Below are 9623 nucleotides of genomic sequence, written 5' to 3'. Positions count from 1 at the left end.
CTCGTTCGTTTAGTTTTGAAAATAAAAGGATGTCAACCCTTGAAAATTGAAACAAGCGAAGACACCTTTAAGAACGATTTCAATTTCTTATTCAACACGCTTAGTTTACAAATATAGCAATTTATCTAAAACGGATTTTGCCTCAGTTTGTCTGTAAACGGCAATTCCTAACAAGATTGAGTTTAAAGATTGGAACTAGTGTCAAAAGCAATACCTTTGAAATTTCAGAAAAATGTTATGCCGAAACGTACATTGATGTTGTTATGGCGAACATGAACAGCTTTATCAGTTAAAGAAGGGCGAAAGATATCATTCAAACTCATAGACCGACAATAAACAGAAAACGCCATGACTAAAAAAGGACAAACAGACATATAATTCAATAGTGGCAACAGAAACAGATAGCAATTTTATAAATATGGTGAATGAACTGAAAAAGTTAAAATCCTCCTCCTCTATAACATAGACCAGTTAAAGAAAGATATAGAGAAACGATTGTTTGAAATAGATAAAGTAAGTACGATTACAGGTATATTCGAAATGTTTCAATCATATCCTTGAGATAATTTTGACTTTATTTAGATTTTCAAGTGCCTATGTCGAAACAATCAATTGAATGAACATTTCAAACGTTCATTGTATCGTATGACAACAGGAAAGAGATATGCATCAAAGTGTATTTAAACCCATTAATGTTAAACACATCATCAGCAAAAATCCGACTTCTGCAGAAGACATGTATCCAAAAAAGACATAAGACATATATTCCAAAAAGACACGACGCAGTTTTGCTTTGGAAAATGTTGTTTGCCCCTTTTAACGAATATATATACCAATTGTGTTACACAACACGGACATTTTGTAAAAGTATTTCATTACATAAAAACAAATGCGTATTTCATTATTAGACTTTATCTTTTGGTATATATAATACTTTTTTACCTCAATTATGATAATTACACTGCTGCAATCAATAACCTAGCACAATAGCAATCAAGAACACAGACGATATAAATACAAGAAAAGAGCGAGACAAATTTGATTTCGCCAGGTTTTCCTCTTAATACATAGGCTTAAATTCACTCATAACTTGAAATAAGTCTATTTTTGAATTAAAAATAAATACCACTATGCAATTACAAGTCCATGTGATCTTTTTTGAATTCAGAAACAAGTTATTTTTTTATTATCAAAACAACTTCGTTATGGATAACAACTTTGGTCAATTTCCTCATTTATGTTCCTTTGAGGGGTCATGTATCTTTATCATATCATTGGTGGTATTTATAACATATCTATGAAAGCAAAAAATTTTGCAGGTGCTCGTGGATCATGACAAAACGTTGCAAAATCACGATACACAATTAGGTAAGTGATTTAACCAATAAAAAGTAAGCAGTTGTTGCATGATAGCAAATATTACAACTTCAATGTATTCAACAAATATCAAATGAAGAGTGGATAAAAGCAGTTACAGACAACCCTGTTTTCGTTAATATTGAGAAGAACCAATACCGTATAGTCAGCTAATAATTACATTAGATGTATGTTTCATTATGATACTTTATTCTGATTGGCTAATTGCACACCACGTGTTATTCCGTAAGCAATTGCATTGCTCAATAAAACTTTTCATTCATGATAACACGTGGTTCCACAATAAAGTGCACAAGTGAATTAAATAAAACAATAAAAAAAATCGTGTTCTCATAATCATTGCTAAAAAATGTAATTATAAGTATTGAATGCTTCTTTTTGTAACTTCATAGGGTTGTAAAAGCGTTGACTGTGCGCACATACAAAATGTACTTCGGCCAACGCTTTTACACCCCAATGAAGTTACAAAAAGAAGCATTCAATTCTTAATAAAACGCTACATTTAAGAGGGTGTCCATGGAAAAACCAGGCAGTGGGTGGCACATGACATATTTTGTTTTCAATTTTTTTTCATCTATTTCATATCACAATTGCATTCTTTCTTAAAGTTAAATTTTGTTTTTTTATTAACTACAACTAATAAAGAGAAAAAAAATACATAGAAAGCACTGCAAATTCATTGCAAAGGGGAGATAACTCTTCATTTTGTACAACATTTTGTTGCATTGTTAGTGAACTTTAGAATCATTTTCTGAGCCATCCACTGATGATTCAAAAATATCTTTGACATATATATCCTTTGTATGATATAAACGTTGCATTGGATCCAAAAATGCAGTGGGAAAAAACATATGTTGTGCCACCAATATCATAGGATTTGCCTGATATTTACTTGGACAGTCTCTTAATTTGTGAAACAAGGTAACTGACCACTAAACTGTTTGCGCCTTTATGACATCATTTACCAGAAAAGGGAATCGACTGTACCCCTGTATTATCAAAGTTCTTCAAGCGTCCTCGTGGTCGTCATTATACAGTAGTCACACTAGAAATAATGTTTGTTCTGTAGGAACTTAATCACATTCACTATTGACAGCAGTGTTGATTTTAAATCATCAGAGTATAATTTGTGGCATTTCATGCAATATAGCATCATATTTGCAACCGTTCGCACAGCATGAGACAGACGAGACAATACGCCTTAACACGCAAATGATGTTCACTAAACTTTTGAAGGAAATGCAACGAATTCGAACGTGGTGTATTCAGAAATCGAAGGAAATTATTCAAAACAATACAATTTAAGAAAAATAAGTACGACATAGCTGAACCAACGGCAACAACTGACCTACATGTTTCTTACTTGGAACAATCAAATGATAAATATGGTGGGGGTAAAAAAAGCGCTTCTATCACAAACCAGGGAAAGTAGTGTTACACAATGGGCTCAACTCATTAAGATCAATACAAGGAACAAAAATAAACAATATAAAAATGATACAAAGCACCGAAATAAAAGTCCTTTTAGTTTCTGCAAACTATCTCAAATCCCATTCAAGCTAATAAAAAAATCCTTTCTTAAATACTGAAGATTCAATCATAACAAATCGAACAGATTATTGTTAAGTCGAAACAGTTCGGGTAACGCACGAACTTGTGCAATGTCTCAAAGTAAGAAAACAGTATCGACAATTTGACTTTAATAGCTTAAAACATCTAAACTTTTTAGCAAACTATTTGTATCTGTGACAGAATGTGTTATAACGAAATCATTAAATAAAATTGACTGAAATCTGAAATACGACTACAAACACAAGGATAGCGAGCAAGTTGTGAAATATGCAGTAAGAAGAGACAAAAAAAAAACGACACTGTCCAACAAGGAAATAAACTATCGAGAAGAAAAACCAATTTCTTTTGTTGTTAAAATTTAGAAGAGAATTTCTGGTGTAAAAAGATATAAAACTAAAATATTTAAATCTAGTAAATGATAACTATTGATGTTTTAATGATGGCATTACAAAGATGGCAGCATGTTTCTGAAATAGATCTTATCAGATACGCTGTCTAGACCAATATGTATGGAAGGCAAGTTCAACTGCATTTTGATTGTGTGGCAAATGTAACATGAAAGCTTCGTAATCCGATAAAGACTTAAGGCCTGGAGTTTTTTTAACACATCTATTGATAAGTTTTATAATAGTAATTAGTACTTTGCTGAACAGCTTCCTTTGATTTTTTTATGTTTATAAGCTCTCCGTGACCAATTGTCGAGCGTGTTTTTTTTCTCATATTAAACATGTGTATACATGTATGTACCTTAATATTGCCAAAATTGTGATGTTTGTTATTATTTTGCCAATGTGTTGTTGTTCACATTTTTTTTTAATACCGAAATATATGTGGCCTTTCCATAATTTTCTGTTGTTTTACTGTTTACTGACAAAATAGCTTACACAAGATGTTAATCACTACATTAAAGGTGTAACTCATAGATAAAATAAAAGTTTCAAAGAATAAAGTTGTCGCACGAGATCGTAGAAAAGGAACAAATAAGGAAGTTTCATTATATTAATATGATTTTCCGTAAACATTAAAGCTTTTTTTTAGCATGTAACCATGTGTGTAAAACAAATAGGGTGTTATAAAATCTCTCTTGTATTAACATGCCAATTTGAAAGATGAATTCAAGATTAAAAGTTTGAGCTGATGATAAATAATAATATACTATCATTGACTTTAAACATTACTATTTCCATTTTTTAATTAGTCGTCATCCCAACTGTATAGCTTTACTCACAAATATTAATAAACCAACAAGAAAAAAAGAAGAAAAGGACATTACGGAAGATGTCCATCATTGGTAACAAAAAGTTTAACAAACGAAACATTCCCTTTCGGTGTTAAACGATACATTTTAAAGGTTAAACTGCCATTTTGTTATCTATTGAAAACTTAAACGAGCTGTAAGAAGATTTGATAAATCTGATGCCAATTGTGTGCCCGATGGTCAAAAGAAACATTGGTCAGGAGCATGAAATACGCTTGGTATTACTTGCAAAATACTTCATGGTGCTAGAACTTTGAGTATTTTCAACACGGGTTTGACCCTTAAGAACAGTATTTAACATCGAGCAATATCGAGGGGTAAAATATCAACAGAAAGGGTCAAATTTAGAATACCGTTAAAAGGTATCAATAATTTGAAAGAAAATAATTTCTCTTCCAGTAGATGAACACAAAATTGTTATTTACAAAAACCATTCGTATAGTAACTTTCTTTTCCGATCGATTGACAACAAAATACACCGACAATAAAGGATGATTTTAAATGATTATGATTATTGTCATTACCTGTCTCACTTGTGAAATACATATGATACGGTTTCCCTATATTTATGAAAATTTACTTTTAACAAAAACGTATAATTGTTCGTGCATATTCCAATACAATCCTCACGTTCTTTTATCACAGTTCTGGTCGTTCATTCAATCACCTCAAGATGTAAAATTTTATTGTTGAAAAGTATCATTAAGAAAAGATATCATACAATCATAAACGAAATGCATCGCATTCCCAAATAAACACTTTGGAGCTATCGATACTGCAGTTTCCTCATATTGATGGTATTTTAACCCATTTCTAATTTTAAAATAAGTTTCTTGATCTTTGTGTTACATGATTATATTTTTATTAGAATATTAATAATATTTACCCTTGATTATTTCAGAGGTACTCAGAGAAAGAAGTAGCCAAGGTGCATATCATGGTGAGTTTTGATTAACTTAATAATAAAGCAATATACAGTTATAGTCTTTCCACATGCATATCATATACTGCGTTCTTAAAATCGCGACCGTAACCGAACTTAAGAGAACAATTAAATCCAGAGATTATTATATTAGTTGAGAATTAGTACAAGCAGTTAAAAGTAAGTAGGATTAAAGTTGATGTTATGATTTTTGTGTGACAACCTGTACTGTAAGTTTCCGATTGTTCAGCCAGTATCTGGAATCGTAATTGATTCAGTAAAAGTCTATTTTCACATTGTCGTAGTCAACTTTAACTACGAAACAAATATGAAAAGACATTTCATTAAGTGACGGAAACGTTCGTTTGATGAGTTTGAGCTTTAGATTTTGACTTTTCATTAGGGACTTTCCTTTTTGAATTTTCCTCGGGGATCAGTTTTTTTTCTGATTTTACCCTGTTCATCAAACAAGTGAATATATTTCTCTGAACCTTAATGGATTGTCATCCTAACGTAAAATTTGCTTTGAAACCTGTTAATTCTATTTTCTTGTGTGATTTTGTAAGTTGTAATTTACACTTTTGCATTTGATTTCCAATCAATTAATGGAAATACAAAAATGATTTACGCTGACGCACTTACACAACTGTATCGTATAAAAACAACAAAACAAAAGAAACTTTCCTTGACAGTTTTGAATTCTTATTTTAATTCATTTTGTTATCAGATTTTTACTTTGTTGAGATGGAATTTTGGAAAATGCCAGAACTAGTGTTCGTTGAAACGCCTGCTGTTATAAAGGTTTTACAGTGCCTTGAATCAGAACATACTGTATTAATAATAGGCGAAACCGGCATCGGTAAGAGCATGTTGATGCAACATGTTGCTTTAAAAACACTTTCGACAACAAGTTATTGTATAGTACCATGTTCAGGAATTCAGGATATATTTAACCATTATAATATGGACAAAAAACAGATGTTTGTTATTGACGATATTTGTGGACGATTTACACCTAGTTTGTTGGACATTGAATACTTGATAAAAAATGAAGACAAGTTAAAACGAATGCTGGCTAAGGGGAAAACGAAGATTGCAGCAACATGCCGTTTAGATATTTATCTTAAATCATGTACTGTTTTCAAACCAAATATCTTTAACTTATCTGAGGAATATTCAAAAGAGGACAAATTAAAGATATGTATGAAGTATTTATCAAAAACAAGTTGTGAGTTTTTGGAAAATGAAAATGTAAAGTTTACACCTTTAATGTGTTATCTATACTCCAAAAATGAAGAATTTAATCTTATGGATTTTTTACACTGTCCTTACGTTACATACCAAAGAGAATGGGAAAAGTTAAAAGCAATAAATCCACACAAATATTGCTCGCTATTTTTATGTGTTATTTACAATGGCATATTTGAGGAGTCATTATTTGACATCTTAAATGAAAGTAAAAACAAAAATAAAGATATCTTGAAAAACATTTTTGAAATCTGCGAAGTGAATCGAGGTACATCTAGAATCAAAATGAAATCAACTTTTGACAGCATGATTGGAACGTTCTTAGTAAAAACCAAAACTGAATATAGGGTTAAACATGACCAAATGTTTGACTTTTTATGTTCTTATTTTGGTTCAAAGGAAACGCTGGTCAGATGTATATTGCGGTATGCAGACATCCGAGTCTTCAATGAAAGAACACAATTAGAATCTATCAATGAAACACCTGACAAATTTACTATATTAATATCAAAGCAAAATGAACAGGAATACTTTGAAAGAATAAAAAATGATTTACAACTTGGAAAAGTGAATCAATGTTTTTGCAATTCACAGATTAAATACGACAAACATAGAGCTAAATTTCTCAAAGTATTACAGTCCATAGACGACAACTTTCTTTTTGAACAAATGTTTTCGAGAAAATATTTGCAATACACTTGTAATAATAAAGAAAATATTGATATAGTACCAAATAAAAAATACAATGAAGACTCTTCAGATGCCTATAACGATAATGATCTGTCCGAACCTTTAATTACATCATGCTCCCGAGGTTACTATGAGACAGTTCAATTCTTTATCACCAAATATATATATGGATCTAAAGAAATATTATTCATTTAATACACCCCTGACAGCTTCTTGTTCCGGAGGTCATGAGAAGATAGTATTGTTACTTGTAGACAAAGGATGTGATATAAACAAGGTTGATGCTGCTAGCCAGATACCATTGACAGCTGCTTGTAGTGGAAAACATTCTAAGATAGTACAGCTACTTTTAGAAAAAGGTTGTGATCCAAGCCATAGTAGTTTTATGGGAAATACACCGTTGATAGCTACTTGTATGACAGGAAATGAAAAGATAGTAAAAATACTTATAAGAAGAGGATGTGATGTTAACCAGGTTGATTATGATCATAGAGACACACCTTTGACTGCTGCCTGTCGGACAGGAAATGAAAAGATAGTCCAGTTTCTTATAAGAAGAGGATGTGATGTCCATGTTAATGCTAGGGTAGACACACCTTTGACAGCTGCCTGTTGGGGAGGAAATGATAAAATAGTCCAGTTACTTATTGACAAATGATGTGATGTTAGCCAGGCTGGTGTTACTGGAAGGACACCCTTGACAGCTGCTGGTTGGGGAGGAAACAAAAAAAATGTGGAGTTACTTATAGAAAACGGATGTAGTATTAACGACCAGGTCAATAATATAAAGGATACACCTTTGGTAGCTGCTTGTTGGGGAGAAGATATGACACTAGTACAGTTACTTATAGAAAAAGGATGTGATATTAACCAGTTTGATGGTAATGGGGACACACCTTTGTCAGCTGCGTGTAGGGGAGAAAATGAGAAGATGGTATGGTTTCTTATTGACAAAGGATGTGATGTTATCCGGACTGATGTTAAGATACATTGGATGGCTGCCTGTTGGGGAGGAAATGAGAAAATAGTACAGTTACTTTTAGAACATGGATGTGATATTAACCAACGTAATTATTTTGGATATTCACCTTTAGTAGCTGCTTGCTCTGGAGTGAATTATAAGTTAGTCCTATTCCTCATAGAAAAAGGATGTGATATTAACAAGGCTGATTGTACAGGAGACACACCTTTAGCAGCTGCTTGTGTTATGAGAAATGAAAGGTTTGTACAGTTTCTAATCGACAAAGGATGTGATGTTACCCAGGCTGATTGTAAGGAAAAGATACATCTGATGGCTGCCTTTCATGGAGGAAATGTTAAAATAGTAAAATTACTTTTAGAAAAAGGATGTGATGTTAACCAGGTTTATGATACATATATGGAAAGACACCTTTGACAGTTGCTTGTTATAAAAGAAAAGAAAAATTAGAACAGTTACTAATTGAATCGGCATGTGATATCAATCAGGTTGATGGTATCGGGAACACACCTTTGGAAGCTGCTGGTAGAGGCAGAAATGAAAATATTGTGCAGTTTCTACTCAACCAAGGATGTGATGTGGAAGAGAAACATTTAATGGCTGCATATAACGGAGGCAATAAAAAGATAGTGCAGCTACTTAAAGAAAAAAGGAGGTGATTTTGAACATGCTGATGGTATGTCAAAGACACCATTGACAGCTGTCATTGAGGAAACGAAAAACAATAACAGTTACAAATATATTGAGGAAGTGATTTTAACACGGCTGGTGAAAAGGATGGATCATTTATAGAAATAAGAAGCAGCTTATATCATGAACACTTAAAAGTAACAAAATACACTACTGGAATAATCATTTTCGTTCATATTGAACATCTACCACTGTAAGTTGTAATTTGTTTAAAACTTTCCTTGGTCTCACGGAGAAAATTGTAAAAGTATTAGAAGTCTTCAACTTCATACTTTATCAGGCCTTTTTATTATTTTTTTTTTCTTTTTGTCGGGTGAAAATACAAAAATTAATTCCTGATATCTGTGTGTATACGTTTATTTGTACAATTATTCCAATAATGAAGTATATCAATGTGTAAATTGTTTCCTGTAAAATGCAACTATGACTTTATTATTTACTGTCCATTGATTGTATAGATTGTTGTAATATATACACTTTTCGGTGTAAACCAATGTTCCGTGTTGAAGAACGTACCTTTACCATATAATGGTTTACTTTTATAAATTGTGACTTAAATGGAGTTGTCTCATTGGCACTCATACCACGTCTGCCTATATCTATAATAAAAGGAATGTGTTTCATAACTGAAAAACTTCGTAGTCAAAAATAAATACATCACATGGACAATAATATCGAAAACCATTACATAGAATTGAAAGACTTAGCAACACGAACCCTGGTAAAATCGGTATTTGTAACTTGAGCTCCGGAAATGTCCACAGTTTTTTTTTTTATCAACATGTAGTATCCGATGTGTTGCTGAAGTAAGTGCAAGTCGATGATAAATCGTTTTCAGTAATGTCGCTATCTAAAACAAAAAAGACAGAATTGTGGTTCCGACAAGT

General features: G+C 32.0%; 1 long non-coding RNA gene across 1 annotated transcript; it reads left to right on the top strand.

The window, feature by feature from the left end:
* Window positions 1–385: 385 nt before the first annotated feature.
* On the top strand, window positions 386–9324 carry LOC143057850 (uncharacterized). The gene is made up of 4 exons (XR_012972834.1): window positions 386–513; window positions 1320–1368; window positions 5109–5147; window positions 5857–9324. It is a non-coding gene; the product is annotated as an uncharacterized LOC143057850 (long non-coding RNA).
* The last annotated feature ends 299 nt before the right edge of the window (window positions 9325–9623 follow it).

Source organism: Mytilus galloprovincialis, chromosome 13 (assembly GCF_965363235.1).
Source record: "Mytilus galloprovincialis chromosome 13, xbMytGall1.hap1.1, whole genome shotgun sequence".
Classification (NCBI taxonomy): domain Eukaryota; kingdom Metazoa; phylum Mollusca; class Bivalvia; order Mytilida; family Mytilidae; genus Mytilus; species Mytilus galloprovincialis.
This window is presented reverse-complemented; position numbering and strand designations above follow the sequence as displayed.